A 21,628-nucleotide genomic window follows, 5' to 3' on the forward strand; every position below is an offset into this window, starting at 1 on the left:
TCTCATTGACGGCGAAGATCGTCCGCTTCGCCTCCACTAGCTACGGGTACTGCTGGCAGAGGTCATCCATGTAGGCCTTGTCGGCGGCCTCGGCCTCGAGGCGCTCCCACGCCTCCCGGTCCTCCCGCGCCATCCGAGCGGACGCCACCCCTGGCTCCGGCGAGGCGAGGTGGAACGGATGCTCGCCGATGGGAAAGTTCAGCCTCGCATCGCTGCCGTGGAACCGGACCTGCCACCGGTCCTATTCCATGGTCGTGAGCTCACTGGTGTGGAAGGAGCCGATCCACTTCTGCTTGTGGGTCTCACAGTCGATGATTTGGGCCGCCCACGTCCCCCACGACCGCTGCCGGATGACCAGGGAGGTCGGGGAAGTCCGCAAAACACATGGGGACGCAGCGGCGGGCGGATCGGCCGAGTAGCGGCGTCTCTAGGAAGCGCCCACGAACGATGACCCGCGGGCGTGGCGGCACGGATCCGCGCTGCGGATCGGCAGAGGGGACCGGCGGCCACCATATCCGGCCATCGGGAGGAGGGAGGGCGGGGCGGGGTTCGCGCGGGCGGCGGGGCGAGGGGGAGAAGAGGGGGCGGGGGAGAGGAAGAGAGAGTGGGAATTGTTTTACTCAGGCGCTGAGCACCGGAGTAAATATAAGGAGAGGATTGGGGGTGGAGTAATTTTTTTACTCTACTATCGGTTATAAGGGATCAGTTTGGTGCGGTTTATTGATGAAAAAAGCCAAATATAGTCCCTTACCACGGGATAAGGGATCGGTTAGAGTTGCCCTTAAGTCTCGGTCAAATAATATAGTAGATATGAGAAGAAAAAGGAAAATTTTGTTCGAGTATTCATGCAAGATCAAAGAAATATAGCATCAACTGAGACATAGCGACGTACCAAAAGTGTGTCTAGTTTTATTGGTGCATCCCGCTTGTTCAAATCCATCGGTATGCTAAGAAGGCGCGCGGTGCACGGGCATCACCACGAGAAACAAGGGGACCGGCTACTGATCGGGTGACCGAATCCTCATTTTGGGTCAGTGGCCTTTTTAGTATTACGACCCGTGCGCTCGTCCAGTTGAACATGCATGCATGCGGATAACTTCTCTTGTTTATTTTTGTAATGGCGTGCATGCAGCTGATGATCATGTTCACTAACGTGAGCTTTGCTGGATGACTTTTATAGTTGCTTTGTTAGATCAATAGATAGGACTATGCATGCATGTCACATACATATGCCAGAATACACAGTTTAAGCCTACGGTAGTTCCGGATGGTATTATATTTTTAGTAGGTCATTATAAAATAAATTATATTTTAGTTGCTAATACAACCTCCGTCCCAAATTACTTATCATAGATTTGTTTAGATAAGAAGGTATCTAACACTAAAACATGTCTAAATTACCTGAGAGTTGTGACTGGGGTGAATGGCTCTTCGTTGATTTTGATGGCCCAGCAAGGAGAGGGAATAATAGAGGTGGTCGAGGGGGTGCAGCTGGAAGAGGAGGTGGTCGCGGAAGTGGTAGAGGAAATGCGGGAGACCCAAACCAAGAGGAAGAGTTGGAGATGGACCTTGGTGGAACTGATGGTGCTAGTGCAACTACAATAGTCCCTTCCGCGCGCAAGCGACTGATAGGACAGGATGGCAATATCAATGGCCCGGAAGTGCACACGGGTGGCCCGAGTGGCTCAGGCACACCTCTGCCGCCAGGATATGTTTCGTAATAAGTTCATCTTCTGGAGAATACTAGCAATGTGGAGTCTGTGGATAAAAGTACGATGAGTACCCCGCAGAAAATTCATGACCCAAAGAGACTGAGATCGACAGAGAACAATACGTCCAACACCATATCGGCGACTCCCTTCGAGGGTGATCACCGGGCGCAATGAAACTCATATGCTGGAACTGCCGTGGCATGGCCAGTGCTGCGGCAGAAAGAGCTCTTCTGGATATCCAGAAGCAGTGGGGGCCGGATGTCGTCTTCCTGTCTGAGACGCATCTGAACAAAGCTAAGGCAGGGAAACTATGGAGAAAAATAAAAATGGATTGTATGGAAGTGCATGAGAGTAATGGAGCAAGTGGGGGTTGCTTCTTTTTTGGAGGAGACCTATGGCAATACAGTTGAGAGATAAAGATAAAAACTTCATAGATGTTACGGTGGGAGATGGTACGGATGAGGTATGGAGGTTTACGGGCTTCTACGGGGAGCCGAAGTGGGAAGATAAGCACTTGTCGAGGTCGTGATTGCGTCGTCTACACCAGCGAGTTAATCTTCCATGGATGATAGCTGGTGATTTTAATGAAATTTTGTATTCCCATGAAAAAGAGGGTGGAGTGTCGAGGCCAATGCACATGATGCAGAACTTTCAAGATGCCCTTGTTGATTGCGAGATGAAGGATATGGGATGTAACGGTGATCTTTACACTTGGAGGAGGAGGAGGCTTAGGGAACGGCTGGACAGAGCGGTATGTAATGGCCAGTTTCATGGTTTATTCCCAAGTACAAAAGTCACTAACACTGCTCATATAAAGTCGGATCACAGACCCCTCTTCATTGACACCGAGGGGGATGGGCAGGTAGTTCCTCAAACCCATCGGAAGTGTTTTCAGTCGAGGTGGTTGCAAGAGGATAACATTATGCAAGTGGTGTCCGATGCATGGGAACGTTCAGACCTGACATCGCCAATTGCAGAACGAACAGCGAGTGTGCATTCCACTTTTCATGAGTGGGATCGCTCGATTTTGAAGGCACCCCAACGGCGTCTGAAGGAACTGAAGGAGGAGTTGGAAAAGTTGCGGTCGGGCCCTCTCACTAATGAGGCGGGAGACAGGCAGCGAATTCTGTTAATGGAGATAGAGGAAAATTTGGAAAAGGAAGAGATCTACTGGGTTCAGCGCAGCCGAGCAAACTGGCTCAAATTTGGAGACCGTAACAGCAATTTCTTTCATAATTTTGCATCGGCTAGAAAGAAGAGAAATTATATAAAACGCCTGATGGATGACTCGGGTGTTTGGAGAGAGAGTAATGATGCTATGACTAGTCTGATTAGTGACTATTTTCAGCACCTCTTCTCTGCTGAAGTAAATGTACCAGATATGAATGTTATCAATAAAGTTAAGAGGAAGGTTACGGATTATATGAATGAGTCACTCATTGCACCGTATATAGAGGAGGAGGTTAAAAAAGCTCTTTTTAGTATTGGTGACTTAAAAGCGCCAGGGCCGGATGGGTTACACGCTATTTTCTACAAAAAATTCTGGCACTTGCTTGGAGGTGATCTCACCAAGGAGGTCCTGGAGGGTGTTAATACAGGCATTATACCTGAAGGGTAGAATTCTACCACTATTGTCTTAATACCGAAAGTGGATAGCCCAGAAAAAGTTACCCAATTTAGACCCATAAGTTTGTGCAATGTGGTATATAAGGTGATTTCAAAGATGCTTATGGCACGTTTAAAGGTTCTCCTCCCACATATTATCCGCGAGACCCAAACTACGTTTGTGCTGGGCCGCATCATCAATGACAATGTCATAGTGGCGTATGAATGCCTACATACGATGAAGAAACGGAAGAAGGGAAAGGTTGGCACTTGTGCAATAAAACTTGATATGCATAAGGCATATGATAGAGTGGAATGGACGTTCCTGGAGGCCATGCTCACCAAGTTAGGGTTTCATGCCCAATGGATTCAGATGGTTATGTCTTGTGTGAGAACGGTTGAATACAAGGTACGGTTTAATTCCAATGAAACACTCCCCTTTTTGCCAACGAGAGGCTTGAGACAGGGGGATCCCCTCTCCCCCTATCTTTTTGTTTTGTGTGCTGAGGGACTGTCAGCGTTAATAGCTCATGAGGAAGAGGCGGGGAACCTAATTGGAGTGCAGGTATGCAGAGATTCACCAACTATATCCCATCTGCTTTTTGCGAATGATTCCCTAATTCTCATGAGAGCGGATAACCAGAATGCTAACACACTGAGATCGATCTTGGATGAGTACTGTGCAGCGTCCGGTCAACTGGTTAGTGAATCTAAGTGTTCTATTTTTTCAGTCCTAATACAAATGTGGAAGTGAAGGCTGATGTATGCCAAATACTGAACATCATGATTGAGTCCATCTCAGACAGATACTTGGGCCTACCAGCCATGATTGGTGTGGACCGAGTGGACTGCTTTAAACACTTGATTGAAAGGATTCAAGCATTGGTAAATGGTTGGAAGGAGAGAACTCTATCTGTTGGGGGAAAAGAGGCTTTGCTGAAAGCGGTGGCCCAAGTCATCCCAACCTATGCGATGGGTGTATTCAAATTCCCAAAGAAAATATGCAAGGGAATCACTGATGCAATGTCGCAATTCTGGTGGGGAGATGAGGAGGATCAGTATAAGATGCATTGGTTTGCATGGTGGAGGATGTGTATCCCAAAGGAGAGAGGAGGGATGGGATTTCGGGACATTCAAAGTTTCAACTTAGCGATGCTCGCGAAACAGTGCTGGAGATTAATTGACAACTATGATTCCCTATGTGCTCGAGTCTTACGAGCCAAGTATTACCCCACGGGAGATATACTAAACAGCCAGTTAAAGAAGGGTTCGTCCTATGTGTGGCAGAGCATCTGGTCAGGAATTCAAACTTTCAAACATGGTTGTATTTGGAGAGTGGGTAACGGAAACAAGATAAACAATGGGATGATTGCTGGATTCCAAACAGTGCATCAAAGAAAATCCTTACAGCCTGTGGGAACCGAATTCTCACAATGGTGAACAAGCTCATAGACCCAACTACGGGAGAATGGGATGAGCAACTGATTTGGAACAACTTCTAGCATATAGACGTAGAATGGATTTTGCAAATCCCATTATTAAATGTGGAAACTGAAGACTATGTGGCTTGGCATCTAACAAAGAGTAGAGTTTTTTTAGTACGCTCCGCTTACTATAAACAGTGGGAGATGAGCTATGCATCAGAGGACAACAGCTTGGTCCGATCAGCTATGGCACCGCATAAAGTTTGGGAAACCATGTGGACTTTGAAAGTGCCTGCGAAAATAAAAATTCACATCTGGAGATGTCTACATAACACAATACCTTGCCGTAGTGTGCTAATGAACCGTCATGCGGGGAATATATTTGGCTGTCCGTTTTGTTCAGAAGGAGCAGAAGATCTCGCGCATATGCTGTTTAAATGTGCTAGATCACAAGAAGTGTGGAGATCTCTGGGAGTTGCAGACGATATAAATTTTGCTTGTCAAATGGATCGAGCGGGTTCAGCAGCTATAGAGTTTTTTTCTCTGTGATACCTATTTTCAAAGACAATATAATGGTGTGCTTGAGCTACCAGAGTTGTTTACCACAGCCTGTTGGTATATTTGGTGGCAACGGAGACAGTTTGTGCGGGGTGAGGATGTTGCCTCTCCAGCGTGAACGGCTGTAGCAGTGGCAGCCCTATCTCTGAACTATGCCCGGGGAGCACAAACAAAAATGACACCAAAAGTGAACAACTGGCCTGGGTTTTTCGCTGGTCAGATAGTCATTAACGTTGATGCGTCGTTCAGAGAAGGAGATTATGCAGGATCTTGTGGAGTGGTCATCCGTGACTATCGTGGAAATTTCATGTCTGCAGCGACAGCAACACTCGATCATGTACCTGATGTTGAGACAGCTGAAGCTGCGGCTATATTAGAAGGAATGAAGCTAGCAAAGGAAACAGGGTGCCATAATGTGATAGTAAGATCGGATAATATCACGGTGGTGGAGGCACTCAAACTGAATGGAGTCTATTCTATGGTGGCAGTGCCGGTGCTGGATGAATGTCGCAGTTATCTCGAAGATTTCGCGAAGTTAACTATTGAGCATTGTATTAGAGAGTCGAATAATGTAGCTCATGAGTTAGCATGTTGGGGAGGTGCCAATAATCCATCTCGATGGGTTCATGACCCGCCTGGTTTCATTGTAAATCTTTTAGCAGATGATGTTGCTATCCTTTGATTAATAAAGTAAACTTTCCTGTTTAAAAAAAGATACATACGTATATAGAAAATTTTTAAGACAAGTAAGTTAGGACGAAGGGAGTACAACATTAACCAGTGTCAAGCCAATGCAACATAAGCACAGATATACCCCTCCTTCTAGTCCCCCGCGCCGCCTCTCTGGCGACTCGGGCGGAGCCCTCGGCCGCGCCACCGGGCCGCCCCATCGCCCCCCTCCCCCCTGTCGGTGTCAAAACCGGCGGATCTCGGGTAGGGGGTCCCGAACTGTGCGTCTAGGCGGATGATAATAGGAGGCAGGGGACACGATGTTTTACCCAGGTTCGGGCCCTCTTGATGGAGGTAAAACCCTACGTCCTGATTGATTAATATGGATGATATGGGCAGTACAAGAGTAGATCTACCACGAGATCGAGGAGGCTAAACCCTAGAAGCTAGCCTATGGTATGATTGTTGTTCGTCCTACGGACTAAAACCCTCCAGTTTATATAGACACCAGAGAGGGCTAGGGTTACACAGAGTCGGTTACAATGGTAGGAGATCTACATATCCGTATCGCCAGGCTTGCCTTCCACGCCAAGGAAAGTCCCTTCCGGACACGGGACGAAGTCTTCAATCTTGTATCTTCATAGTCCAGGAGTCCGGCCGAAGGTATAGTCCGGCTATCCGGACACCCCCTAATCCAGGACTCCCTCAGTAGCCCCTGAACCAGGCTTCAATGACGACGAGTCCGGCGCGCAGATTGTCTTTGGCATTGCAAGGCGGGTTCCTCCTCCAAGTACTTCATAGAAGATTTTGAACACAAAGGTAGTGTCCAGCTCTGCAAAATAAGTTTCCACATATTGCCATAGAGAGAATAATATTTACAAATCTAATCTGCTGACGTATTCAGTAGCATGACATCACACCACGGCCAAGTCTTTATTCGAATCGTTTTACTGTCCCACCTCAGCGCGTTTAGCGAGGCGGTTTCCTTGGCACGTCTTGTCAAAGCAGAGATCGTGTCCCCTTATTCCGGGATTCTCATCAATACGGGCGTGGGTAACCCAACCGTACCCGTTGGTATGTTTTCTCGATCAAAGGCGAGTCCCAAACGGTCACGGGGAGGGCCCTTGGTATTCAACCTCTTATAAAGAGACCAAGGCCCTACTCCTTTCTTTCAATCTCAAACGAGTTCGCCCTTCGCCTCGAGTTCCAACACCCAAGGCTCCAGATTTCAGGCACTTCGGACCTTCGACAATGTCCGGTTCCGACCTTCGAGGCCGATGGATGCCCTCCTCCGTCACGGAGGAGGACGTGCTGAAGTTGAGAGAGGCCAGGTTCTTGACCGGCGAAATCTGGCATAGGCTGCCTGCTCAAGGGCAGGTCATTCCCACTCCCAAGCCTGGTGAGAGTGTGGTGTTCATGTCTCACTTCCTTCGGGGGCTAGGCTTCCCGACGGATCCCTTCGTGAGGGGGCTCATGTTTTATTATGGGCTGGAATTTCACGACTTAGCTCCGGAGTCCATCCTCCATATTTCCTCATTCATCGTCGTGTGTGAAGCCTTCCTCCGTATTACTCCTCACTTCGGACTATGGCTCAAGACCTTCAAAGTAGAGCCGAAGATGATCGAGGGACGGCACGTGGAGTGCGGAGGTGCTTTTATAAGCAAGAATGCTGGTGCTCCACGGCCCGTGGGCTCTTTTCAAGGGGAGTCCAGCTTATGGCAATGAGAGTGGTTTTATATCACAGCTCCCAGGAGCACCAAGTGGGCGGCGCTGCCTGCTTTCCGCTCGGGTCCCCCGCCACGATTGGCGTCATGGGTCAATAAGGGGCTGGACTGGGGGTCGGCAAAGGACGTGCCCCTATTGCAGGGCCGCATGTGAGATCTCCTAGAAAGAGACATCAGTCTGGTCATGGTGATGCAGGTTATGTTAATTCGCCAAGTTCTGCCCTGCAAACATCGCCCCCTCCGCCTGTGGGAGTTCAACCCGGAGGGACCACGAGTTCTCCAACATTTTCTTGGCATGACGCCTGTGGAGATGTACAAATTGTTCTTCGGACCACAAGTAGTGTGTCTGGATTCTCCGGAGGACGCAGTCTGAGCTGCAATCGTCCAGATACTCAAGTAAGTAGCCTTGTGCCAGGACTCGCTATCCGTATATTTATCATAAAATTGCCCCTAAAAGAGTTGTCCTTTAAACAGGAGTGGATAGCGAAAGCAAAGCTAATTAGGTGTCAGGCCCCCCTCCCCGAGACCATGTCGGATCCCGTGCTAGTCAGGATGTTGGAGGTTGTGCCTTCGGAGGAAAGCGAGGGAGGGGACAAGGAAGTTATAGCCTCCTCGAAGGAGGTTGGCCGGAAGGGAGGAATCGAAAATTCCTCTCCTCAGGGGAAGAAGAGGACCGCCTCTGACGACCCGGAGACCATGGCCTCAAAGCGGGGGAAGAAATCTTCGTCAGAGGGTCCTGCGCCGAGGGATACTTCGGCCGAATTATGCCCTTAAGGGGATCATCCCTCCACCGAGTCGTAAGTAGAGAGGAGTTTTTCTTTTTAAGAAATGAGAGAAATCCTTGCGTTATATCTGAGAAGAGTAATCGAAAATTTACCTTGTAGCTCGGACCTTAGCCCTTCTCAGCAGAGCTCGTTTTGGGGGATCTTCTTCCAGAGATGATGGAGAGCGGAACGCCACCCCTGTCGTACCGCCTTGCGAGGCGGGCGGCCCTGAGGTATCATCGCGGAGGGTTTCTCCGAATCCGGCAGGGTCGGAAGGTAGTCATCTGGCCCCCCAAAGCCCTCCGCGTCCGACCTTCGAAAAGGGCCATATGACGAGTCCGGCACCGTCTGGTGCACGGTCGGAGGAGCTGAAGGATCTGCTAGGGCGAGCATCTATCTCAGAGGAGCACCGTGCATTGGTGGGTACGGAGATTGAGAGGATTTCATCCGCGGAGAGCGGATTGCACGAGGCCATCAGGAGTTTACTGACAGGTTTTGAGGTACGCGAAATAATGTACCCTTTTTGGATAGTTGCGCATAAATAAGATGCGCCCTGTGTAGATAGTAGCCCCTGAGACTCTGTGCGTTGTCAAAATTGACGGCGTGCAGAGGATCATAATCCCAGGTCTAATATGCCGCCTTCATACGTAGGTGGTGAAGTGTCGGGTGGCCAGCCGGACTGATGAATTTGCTGAGCTAAAGCGGCAACTTGACGTGGCAGATGCCGACATCTCGCTTGTCAACAAGCGGCTTGACGAGGCACAAGGTATGTAATTACTCCGGCGGCACCTGGTAAGAGGAGCTTTATGCCAATATCTTACAATGTGTGCGCTTGATGCAGATGGTGCTGCTGCCATGGAGAATATTTGGGCGGAACTTGCCCGAGCCAAGGAGCAAGCCAGGAAAAGTGATGCGGCTGCCGGAAAGGCAATTGAAGAGCTGAAAGCCGAACAGGCTGCTCACTGCCGAAGCAAGAAGGAAATGGCCGAGATGGCTGTGAAGCTGAAGAGCGCTGCTGACCGTTGCAAGCTTCTTGAAAAAGAAGATCAGGCGGAACAGACGGACCTGGAGAAGGCCGTTGCCGATGCCAAGGATGCTCGCTCTGCGATGAGAGCTATGAAGGAGGAGCTGCGTCAGGCCGGAGAGATCGCGGCTGGAAAGCCCTTTATGCTGCGGAGGAAGTTCTGTGATCCTAAACATGCTCCGTTAGACCGGATGTGGAGTATGGCGGACACCTATCTGGATTTGGCAGCGAGTGCCGCAGATGCGGCCGAACACTTCCGAGATCAAGAAGATCGTGAAGTGGAAAAGCTCTTTTGGTCGCAGTTCCACAATCCGGAGCGTCCACTGTCATTAGCCGATCGTTTGGCCCAATGGGCCAAGCTAAATAGGTTGTCCGGACTCGCCATGAAGTATGTCATGAGTCATCTGTGGTCAGAGAGGCCAGAGCCGAAAAGTTATTTCAACTTGGTGCAGCAGTTCCTTGGTGCGGCGCCGCATATCAATGCGATGAAGAGGTCAGCGTGCATAGAGGGTGCGCGGATGGCTCTTGCCCGTGTCAAGACATACAGGGCGGAAATGAAGGCCACCGCTGTTGCATCCCCAGACTTGGATGGAAGCCGAGTACCTGCCGAGCACTATTGTCAGGAAGTTCTGCAAGGCGCTCGTTTAATAGAGACGTAGTGCTCGAAGGATACTATATTCGAATAGCATGTAAAACAATATTTTGATAAATTGTAGAAGCTTTTTATACTTGTGCCTACAAGTGTTATAATACCTCCTGTGCGGCCGTTTAACATATATGTATATATAATCTGAAAGATGGCAGTCGTCGGCTTCAACCCACACGCACATAATGCGGGGGTGTTCGCAGAAGGCGCATTTTCACACTTGATCCAATGTCTGGGTCCTACAAAGGAGGTGATAGCGCAGCGAACTAGGCAATCGGACTATGAAGCTTTATCACTTTCACTTAGCCATAGGAGTTTGACAGTGAGGCTACTTATATAGCCCCTGGTGGCGCCTGTGCTCGCCCGAACTCGGGGCGCGTATGTGCCTGGCCGGGAAGCGGCCCTTCATTAATGCGGAGGAATCCTAAAGATTCCAGTAAGTCATCGAGTGGTTGACCAGTCTCACGCTATATCATGACAGTTATTTTTCGGCTTTCTCTACTGAGGTGCTCGCCTGGCCGAACCGGGGCACAATCGCAGTAGTTCTCCTGGTGTCGCCTTAGCCGATAGAGCGGAACGTAAGGTAGCAAAACACAGGAGCCGGGCAAACCCAACATTTGACCAAAGACATGATTCGGAGCTGATGCATATAAGGCCAAACTCGCGACGCCGAACACTCCCTAAGGTATTCGGTCTTTATGAGGGCGGGCGGGATAACGCCCTTAGTAATAAGCCCCTAGTGTCTAGTGTTGGGAAACATAGTAATTTCAAAAAAAATCCTACGCACACGCAAGATCATGGTGATGCATAGCAACGAGAGGGGAGAGTGTAATCTACGTACCCTCATAGACCGACAGCGGAAGCGTTATGATAACGCGGTTGATGTAGTCGTACGTCTTCACGGCCCGATCAATCAAGCACCGAAACTACGGCACCTCCGAGTTCTAGCACACGTTCAGCTCGATGATGATCCCCGGACTCCGATCCAGCAAAGTGTTGGGGAAGAGTTCCGTCAGCACGACGGCGTGGTGACGATCTTGATGTTCTACTGTCGCAGGGCTTCGCCTAAGCACCACTACAATATTATCGAGGACTATGGTGGAAGGGGGTGAAGGAAATATGCCCTAGAGGCAATAATAAAGTTATTATTTATTTGCTTATATCATGATAAATGTTTATTATTCATGCTAGAATTGTATTAACCGGAAACATAATACATGTGTGAATACATAGACAAACTTAGTGTCACTAGTATGCCTCTACTTGACTAGCTCGTTAATCAAAGATGGTTATGTTTCCTAACCATGAACAAAGTGTTGTTATTTGATTAACGAGGTCACATCATTAGTTGAATGATCTGATTGACATGACCCATTCCATTAGCTTAGCACCCGATCATTTAGTATGTTGCTATTGCTTTCTTCATGACTTATACATGTTCCTATAACTATGAGATTATGCAACTCCCGTTTACCGGAGGAACACTTTGGGTACTACCAAACGTCACAACATAACTGGGTGATTATAAAGGAGTACTACAGGTGTCTCCAAAGGTACATGTTGGGTTGGCGTATTTCGAGATTAGGATTTGTCACTCCGATTGTCGGAGAGGTATCTCTGGGCCCTCTCGGTAATGCACATCACATAAGCCTTGCAAGCATTACAACTAATATGTTAGTTGTGAGATGATGTATTACGGAACGAGTAAAGAGACTTGCCGGTAACGAGATTGAACTAGGTATTGGATACCGACGATCGAATCTCGGGCAAGTAACATACCGATGACAAAGGGAACAACGTATGTTGTTATGCGGTCTAACCGATAAAGATCTTCGTAGAATATGTAGGAACCAATATGGGCATCCAGGTCCCGCTATTGGTTATTGACCGGAGACGTGTCTCGGTCATGTCTACATTGTTCTCGAACCCGTAGGGTCCGCACGCTTAAGGTTACGATGACAGTTATATTATGAGTTTATGCATTTTGATGTACCAAAGGTTGTTCGGAGTCCCGGATGTGATCACGGACATGATGAGGAGTCTCGAAATGGTTGAGATGTAAAGATTGATATATTGGTAGCCTATGTTTGGATATCGGAAGTGTTCCGGGTGAAATCGGGATTTTACCGGAGTACCGGGAGGTTACCGGAACCCCGCGGGAGCTATATGGGCCTTAGTGGGCTTTAGTGGAAAGGAGAAAGGGGCAGCCCAAGGTGGCTGTGCGCCTCCCCCCCTTCCCCTAGTCCTATTAGGACTAGGAGAGGTGGCCGGCCCCCTCTCTCTCTTTCCCCCCTCAAGGAATCCTATTCCAACTAGGATTGGGGGGGGGATCCTACTCCCAGAGGGAGTAGGACTCTCCTGGCGCGCCCTCCCTTGGCTGGCCAGCCTCCCCCCTCTAGTCCTTTATATACAGAGGCAGGGCACCCCAAAGAACGCACAAGTTGATCCACGTGATCTATTCCTTAGCCGTGTGCGGTGCCCCCAGCCACTATAGTCCTCGATAATACTGTAGCGGAGTTTAGGCGAAGCCCTGCTGCTGTAGTGCATCAAGATCGTCACCACGCCGTCGTGCTGACAGAACTCTTCCCCGACACTTTGCTGGATCGGAGTCCGGGGGTCGTCATCGAGCTGAACGTGCGCTCGAACTCGGAGGTGCCGTAGTTTCGGTGCTTGATCGGTCGGATCGGGAAGACGTACGACTACTTCCTCTACGTTGCGTCAACGCTTCCGTAGTCGGTCTACGTGGGTACGTAGACAACACTCTCCCATCTCGTTGCTATGCATCACATGATCTTGCGTGAGCGTAGGAAATTTTTTGAAATTACTACGAAACCCAACAGTGGCATCCGAGCCTAGGTTATTTATGTTGATGTTATATGCACGAGTAGAACACAAGTGAGTTGTGGGCGATATAAGTCATACTGCCTACCAGCATGTCATACTTTGGTTCGGCGGCATTGTTGGACGAGACGACCTGGACCAACATTACGCGTACGCTTACGCGAGACCGGTTCCCCCGACGTGCTTTGCACATAGGTGGCTTGCGGGCAACTGTCTCTCCAACTTTAGTTGAACCAAGTGTGGCTACGCCCGGTCCTTGCGAAGGTTAAAACGGAGTCTATTTGACAAACTATCATTGTGGTTTTGATGCGTAGGTGAGATTGGTTCTTGCTTAAGCCCGTAGCAGCCACGTAAAACTTGCAACAACAAAGTAGAGGACGTCTAACTTGTTTTTGCAGGGCATGTTATGATGTGATATGGTCAAGGCATGATGCTGAATTTTATTGTATGAGATGATCATGTTTTGTAACCGAGTTATCGGCAACTGGCAGGAGCCATATGGTTGTCGCTTTATTGTATGCAATGCAATCGCGATGTAATGCTTTACTTTATTACTAAACGGTGGTGATAGTCGTGGAAGCATAAGATTGGCGAGACGACAACGATGCTACGATGGAGATCAAGGTGTCGCGCCGATGACGATGGTGATCATGACGGTGCTTCGGAGATGGAGATCACAAGCACAAGATGATGATGGCCATATCATATCACTTATATTGATTGCATGTGATGTTTATCTTTTTATGCATCTTATCTTGCTTTGTTTGACGGTAGCATTATAAGATGATCTCTCACTAAATTATCAAGAAGTGTTCTCCCTGAGTATGCACCGTTGCCAAAGTTCGTCGTGCCCAGACACCACGTGATGATCGGGTGTGATAAGCTCTACGTCCATCTACAACGGGTGCAAGACAGTTTTTGCACACGCAGAATACTCAGGTTAAACTTGACGAGCCTAGCATATGCAGATATGGCCTCGGAACACGGAGACCGAAAGGTCGAGCGTGAATCATATAGTAGATATGATCAACATAACGATGTTCACCATTGAAAACTACTCCATCTCACGTGATGATCGGTTATGGTTTAGTTGATTTGGATCACGTGATCACTTAGAGGATTAGAGGGCTGTCTATCTAAGTGGGAGTTCTTAAGTAATTTGATTAATTGAACTTAAACTTATCATGAACTTAGTACCTGATAGTATCTTGCTTGTTTATGTTGATTGTAGATAGATGGCTCGTGCTGTTGTTCCGTTGAATTTTAATGCGTTCCTTGAGAAAGCAAAGTTGAAAGATGATGGTAGCAATTATACGGACTGGGTCCGTAACTTGAGGATTATCCTCATTGCTGCTCAGAAGAATTACGTCCTGGAAGCACCGCTAGGTGCCAGGCCTGCTGCTGGAGCAACACCAGATGTTATGAACGTCTGGCAGAGCAAAGCTGATGACTACTCGATAGTTCAGTGTGCCATGCTTTACGGCTTAGAATCGGGACTTCAACGACGTTTTGAACGTCATGGAGCATATGAGATGTTCCAGGAGTTGAAGTTAATATTTCAAGCAAATGCCTGGATTGAGAGATATGAAGTCTCCAATAAGTTCTATAGCTGCAAGATGGAGGAGAACAGTTCTGTCAGTGAGCATATACTCAAAATGTCTGGGTATAATAATCACTTGATTCAATTGGGAGTTAATCTTCCGGATGATTGCGTCATTGACAGAATTCTCCAATCACTGCCACCAAGCTACAAGAGCTTCGTGATGAACTATAATATGCAAGGGATGAACAAGACTATTCCCGAGCTCTTCGCAATGCTGAAAGCTGCGGAGGTAGAAATCAAGAAGGAGCATCAAGTGTTGATGGTTAACAAGACCACTAGCTTCAAGAAAAAGGGCAAAGGGAAGAAGAAGGGGAACTTCAAGAAGAACAGCAAGCAAGTTGCTGCTTAGGAGAAGAAACCCAAGTCTGGACCTAAGCCTGAAACTGAGTGCTTCTACTGCAAGCAGACTGGTCACTGGAAACGGAACTGCCCCAAGTATTTGGCGGATAAGAAGGATGGCAAGGTGAACAAAGGTATATGTGATATACATGTTATTGATGTGTACCTTACTAGAGCTCGCAGTAGCACCTGGGTATTTGATACTGGTTCTGTTGCTAATATTTGCAACTCGAAACAGGGACTATGGATTAAGCGAACACTGGTGAAGGACGAGGTAATGATCCGCGTGGGAAACGGTTCCAAAGTCGATGTGATCGCGGTCGGCACGCTACCTCTACATCTACCTTCGGGATTAATATTAGACCTAAATAATTGTTATTTGGTGCCAGCGTTGAGCATGAACATTATATCTGGATCTTGTTTAATGCGAGACGGTTATTCATTTAAATCAGAGAATAATGGTTGTTCTATTTATATGAGTAATATCTTTTATGGTCATGCACCCGTGAAGAGTGGTCTATTCTTATTGAATCTCGATAGTAGTAATACACATATTCATAATGTTGAAGCCAAAAGATGCAGAGTTGATAATGAAAGTGCAACTTATTTGTGGCACTGTCGTTTAGGTCATATCGGTGTAAAGCGCATGAAGAAACTCCATACTGATGGACTTTTGGAACCACTTGATTATGAATCACTTGGTACTTGCGAACCTTTCCTCATGGGCAAGATGACTAAAACACCGTTCTCCGGTACTATGGAAAGAGCAATAGATTTGTTGGAAATCATACATACCGATGTATGTGGTCCGATGAATATTGAGGCTCGTGGCGGATATCGTTATTTTCTCACCTTCACAGATGATTTAAGCAGATATGGGTATATCTACTTAATGAAACATAAGTCTGAAACATTTGAAAAGTTCAAAGAATTTCAGAGTGAAGTTGAAAATCATCGTAACAAGAAAATAAAGTTTCTACAATCTGATCGTGGAGGAGAATATTTGAGTTACGAGTTTGGTGTACATTTGAAAAACTATGGAATAGTTTCGCAACTCACGCCACCCGGAACACCACAGCGTAATGGTGTGTCCGAACGTCGTAATCGTACTTTACTAGATATGGTGCGATCTATGATGTCTCTTACAGATTTACCGCTATCGTTTTGGGGTTATGCTTTAGAGACGGCCGCATTCACGTTAAATAGGGCACCATCAAAATCCGTTGAGACGACACCTTATGAACTATGGTTTGGCAAGAAACCAAAGTTGTCGTTTCTTAAAGTTTGGGGCTGCGATGCTTATGTGAAAAAGCTTCAACCTGATAAGCTCGAATCCAAATCGGAGAAATGTGTCTTCATAGGATACCCAAAGGAGACTGTTGGGTACACCTTCTATCACAGATCCGAAGGCAAGACATTCGTTGCTAAGAATGGATCCTTTCTAGAGAAGGAGTTTCTCTCGAAAGAAGTGAGTGGGAGGAAAGTAGAACTTGACGAGGTAACTGTACCTGCTCCCTTACTGGAAAGTAGTACATCACAGAAAACTGTTTCAGTGACACCTACACCAGTTAGTGAGGAAGCTAATGATAATGATCATGAAACTTCAGATCAAGATACTACTGAACCTCGTAGATCAACCAGAGTAAGATCCGCACCAGAGTGGTACGGTAATCCTATTCTGGAAGTCATGCTACTAGATCATGATGAACCTACGAACTATGAAGAAGCGATGGTGAGCCCAGATTCCGCAAAGTGGCTTGAAGCCATGAAATCTGAGATGGGATCCATGTATGAGAACAAAGTATGGACTTTGGTTGACTTGCCCGATGATCGGCAAGAAATTGAGAATAAATGGATCTTCAAGAAGAAGACTGAGGCTGATGGTAATGTTACTGTCTACAAAGCTCGACTTGTTGCAAAAGGTTTTCAACAAGTTCAAGGGGTTGACTACGATGAGACTTTCTCACCTGTAGCGATGCTTAAGTCTGTCCGAATCATGTTAGCGATTGCCGCATTTTATGATTATGAAATTTGGCAGATGGATGCCAAAACTGCATTCCTGAATGGATTTCTGGAAGAAGAGTTGTATATGATGCAACTGAAAGGTTTTGTCGATCCAAAGGGAGCTAACAAAGTGTGCAAGCTCCAGCGATCCATTTATGGACTGGTGCAAGCCTCTCGGAGTTGGAATAAACGCTTTGATAGTGTGATCAAAGCATTTGGTTTTATACAGACTTTCGGAGAAGCCTGTATTTACAAGAAAGTGAGTGGGAGCTCTGTAGCATTTCTAATATTATATGTGGATGACATATTACTAATTGGAAATGATATAGAATTTTTGGATAGCATAAAGGGATACTTGAATAAGAGTTTTTCAATGAAAGACCTCGATGAAGCTGCTTACATATTAGGCATTAAGATCTATAGAGATAGATCAAGACGCTTAATTGGACTTTCACAAAGAACATACCTTGACAAAGTTTTGAAGAAGTTCAAAATGGATCAAGCAAAGAAAGGGTTCTTGCCTGTATTACAAGGTGTGAAGTTGAGTAAGACTCAATGCCCGACCACTGCAGAAGATAGAGAGAAAATGAAAGATGTTCCCTATGCTTCAGCCATAGGCTCTATCATGTATGCAATGCTGTGTACCAGACCTGATGTGTGCCTTGCTTTAGCAGGGAGGTACCAAAGTAATCCAGGAGTGGATCAGTGGACAGCGGTCAAAAACATCCTGAAATACCTGAAAAGGACTAAGGATATGTTTCTCGTATATGGAGGTGACAAAGAGCTCACCGTAAAAGGTTACGTTGATGCAAGCTTTGACACTGATCCGGACGATTCTAAATCGCAAACCAGATACGTGTTTACATTAAACGGTGGAGCTATCAGTTGGTGCAGTTCTAAACAAAGCGTCGTAGCGGGATCTACATGTGAAGCGGAGTACATAGCTGCTTCGGAAGCAGCGAACGAAGGAGTCTGGATGAAGGAGTTCATATCCGATATAGGTGTCATACCTAGTGCATCGGGTCCAATGAAAATCTTTTGTGACAATACTGGTGCAATTGCCTTGGCAAAGGAATCCAGATTTCACAAAAGGACCAAGCACATCAAGAGATGCTTCAACTCCATCCGGGATCTAGTCCAGGTGGGAGACATAGAGATTTGCAAGATACATATGGATCTGAATGTTGTAGACCGGTTGACTAAGCCTCTTCCACGAGTAAAACATGATCAGCACCAAGGCTCCATGGGTGTTAGAATCATTACAGTGTTATCTAGATAATTGACTCTAGTGCAAGTGGGAGACTAAAGGAAATATGCCTTAGAAGCCCACTAAGGCCCATTAGGTTACCGGGGGGTTCCGGTAACCTCCCGGTACTCCGGTAAAATGCCGATTTCACCCGGAACACTTCCGATGTCCAAACATAGGCTTCCAATATATCGATCTTTATGTCTCGAACATTTCGAGACTCCTCGTCATGTCCGTGATCACATCCGGGACTCCGAACAAACTTCGGTATATCAAAATATATAAACTCATAATGAAACTGTCATCGTAACGTTAAGCGTGCGGACCCTACGGGTTCGAGAACAATGTAGACATGACCGAGACATGTCTCTGGTCAATAACCAATAGCGGAACCTGGATCCTCATATTGGCTCCCACATATTCTACAAAGATCTTTTATCGGTCAGACCGCACAACAACATACTTTGTTCCCTTTGTCATCGGTATGTTACTTGCCCGAGATTCGATCGTCGGTATCTCAATACCTAGTTCAATCTCGTTACCGGCAAGTCTCTTTACTCGTTTCATAATAGATCATCTCGCAACTAACTCATTAGTTGCAATGCTTGCAAGGCTTATGTGATGTGTATTACCGAGAGGGCCCAGAGATACCTCTCCGACAATCGGAGTGACAAATCCTAATCTCGAAATACGCCAACCCAACATGTACCTTTGGAGACACCTGTAGAGCTCCTTTATAATCACCCAGTTATGTTGTGACGTTTGGTAGCACACAAAGTGTTCCTCCGTTAAACGGGATTTGCATAATCTCATAGTCATATGAACATGTATAAGTCATGAAGAAAGCAATAGCAACATACTAAACGATCGGGTGCTAAGCTAATGGAATGGGTCATGTCAATCACATCATTCTCCTAATGATGTGATCCCGTTAATCAAATGACAACACATGTCTATGGTTAGGAAACATAACCATCTTTGATTAACGAGCTAGTCAAGTAGAGGCACACTAGTGACGTTTTAGTTTGTTTATGTATTCACACAAGTATTATGTTTCCGGATAATACAATTCTAGCATGAATAATAAACATTTATCATGATATAAGGAAATAAAATAATAACTTTATTATTGCCTCTAGGGCATATTTCCTTCAGTCTCCCACTTGCACTAGAATCAATAATCTAGATTACACAGTAATGATTCTAACACCCATGGAGCTTTGGTGCTGATCATGTTTTGCTCGTGGAAGAGGCTTAGTCAACGAGTCTACAACATTCAGATCCGTATGTATCTTTCAAGTCTCTATGTCTCCCACCTGGACTAGATCCTGGATGGAATTGAAGCGTCTCTTGATGTGCTTGGTACTCTTGTGAAATCTGGATTCCTTTGCCAAGGCAATTGCACCAGTATTGTCATAAAAGATTTTCATTGGACCCGATGCACTAGGTATGACACCTAGATTGGATATGAACTCCTTCATCCAGACTCCTTCGTTTGCTGCTTCCGAAGCAGTTATGTACTCCACTTCACATGTAGATCCCGCCACAACACTTTGTTTAGAACTGCACCAACTGACAGCTCCATCGTTTAATGTAAACACGTATCTGGTTTGCGATTTAGAATCGTCCGGATCAGTGTCAAAGCTTGCATCAACGTAACCATTTACGATGAGCTCTTTGTCACCTCCATATACGAGAAACATATCCTTAGTCCTTTTCAGGTATTTCAGCATGTTTTTGACCGCTGTCCAGTGATCCACTCCTGGATTACTTTGGTACCTCCCTGCTAGACTTATAGCAAGACACACATCAGGTCTGGTACACAGCATTGCATACATGATAGAGCCTATGGCTGAAGCATAGGGAACATCTTTCATTTTCTCTCTATCTTCTGCATTGGTAGGGCATTGAGTCTTACTCAATTTCACACCTTGTAACACAGGCAAGAATCCTTTCTTTGCTTGATCCATTTTGAACTTCTTCAAAATTTTGTCAAGGTATGTGCTTTGTGAAAGTCCAATTAAGCATCTTGATCTATATCTATAGATCTTAATGCCCAATATGTAAGCAGCTTATCCGAGGTCTTTCATTGAAAAACTCTTATTCAAGTATCCCTTTATGCTATCCAGAAATTCTATATCATTTCCGATTAGTAATATGTCATCTACATATAATATCAGAAATGCTATAGAGCTCCCACTCACTTTCTTGTAAATACAGGCTTCTCCAAAAGTCTGTACAAAACCAAATGCTTTGATCACACTATCAAAGCGTTTATTCCAACTCCGAAAGGCTTGCACCAGTCCATAAATGGATCGCTGGAGCTTGCACACTTTGTTAGCTCCCTTTGGATCGACAAAACCTTCCGGCTGCATCATATATAACTCTTCTTCCAGAAATCCATTCAGGAATGCAGTTTTGACATCCATCTGCCAAATTTCATAATCATAAAATGCGGCAATTGCTAACATGATTCGGACAGACTTAAGCATCGCTATGGGTGAGAAGGTCTCATCGTAGTCAATCCCTTGAACTTGTCGAAAACCTTTTGCGACAAGTCGAGCTTTGTAGACAGTAACATTACCGTTAGCGTCAGTCTTCTTCTTGAAGATCCATTTATTTTCAATTGCTTGCCGATCATTGGGCAAGTCAACCAAAGTCCACACTTTGTTCTCATACATGGATCACATCTCAGATTTCATGGTTCAAGCCATTTTGCGGAATCTGGGCTCACCATCGCTTCTTCATAGTTCGTAGGTTCATCATGATCTAGTAGCATGACTTCTAGAACAGGATTACCGTACCACTCTGGTTGATCTACGAGGTTCAATAGTATCTTGTTCTGAAGTTTCATGATCATCATCATTAGCTTCCTCACTAATTGGTGTAGGTGTCACAAAAACTGGTTTCTGTGATGTACTACTTTCCAATAAGGGAGCGGGTACAGTTACCTCATCAAGTTCTACTTTCCTCCCACTCACTTCTTTCGAGAGAAACTCCTTCTCTAGAAAGTTTCCGAATTTAGCAACAAAAGTCTTGCCTTCGGATCTGTGATGGAAGGTGTATCCAATAGTTTCCTTTGGATATCCTATGAAGACACATTTCTCCTATTTGGGTTCGAGCTTATCAGGTTGAAGCTTTTTCACATAAGCATCGCAACCCCAAACTTTCAGAAACGACAACTTTGGTTTCTTGACAAACCACAGTTCATAAGGCGTCGTCTCAACGGATTTTGATGGTGCCCTATTTAACGTGAATGCGGCCGTCTCTAAAGCATAACCCCAAAACGATAGTGGTAAATCAGTAAGAGACATCATAGATCGCACCATATCTAGTAAAGTACGATTACGACATTCTGACACACCATTACGCTGTGGTGTTCCGGGTGGCGTGAGTTGCGAAACTATTCCGCATTGTTTCAAATGTACACCAAACTCGTAACTCAAATATTCTCCTCCACGATCAGATC

Source organism: Triticum aestivum, chromosome 7A (genome assembly GCF_018294505.1).
Source record: "Triticum aestivum cultivar Chinese Spring chromosome 7A, IWGSC CS RefSeq v2.1, whole genome shotgun sequence".
Lineage (NCBI taxonomy): Eukaryota > Viridiplantae > Streptophyta > Magnoliopsida > Poales > Poaceae > Triticum > Triticum aestivum.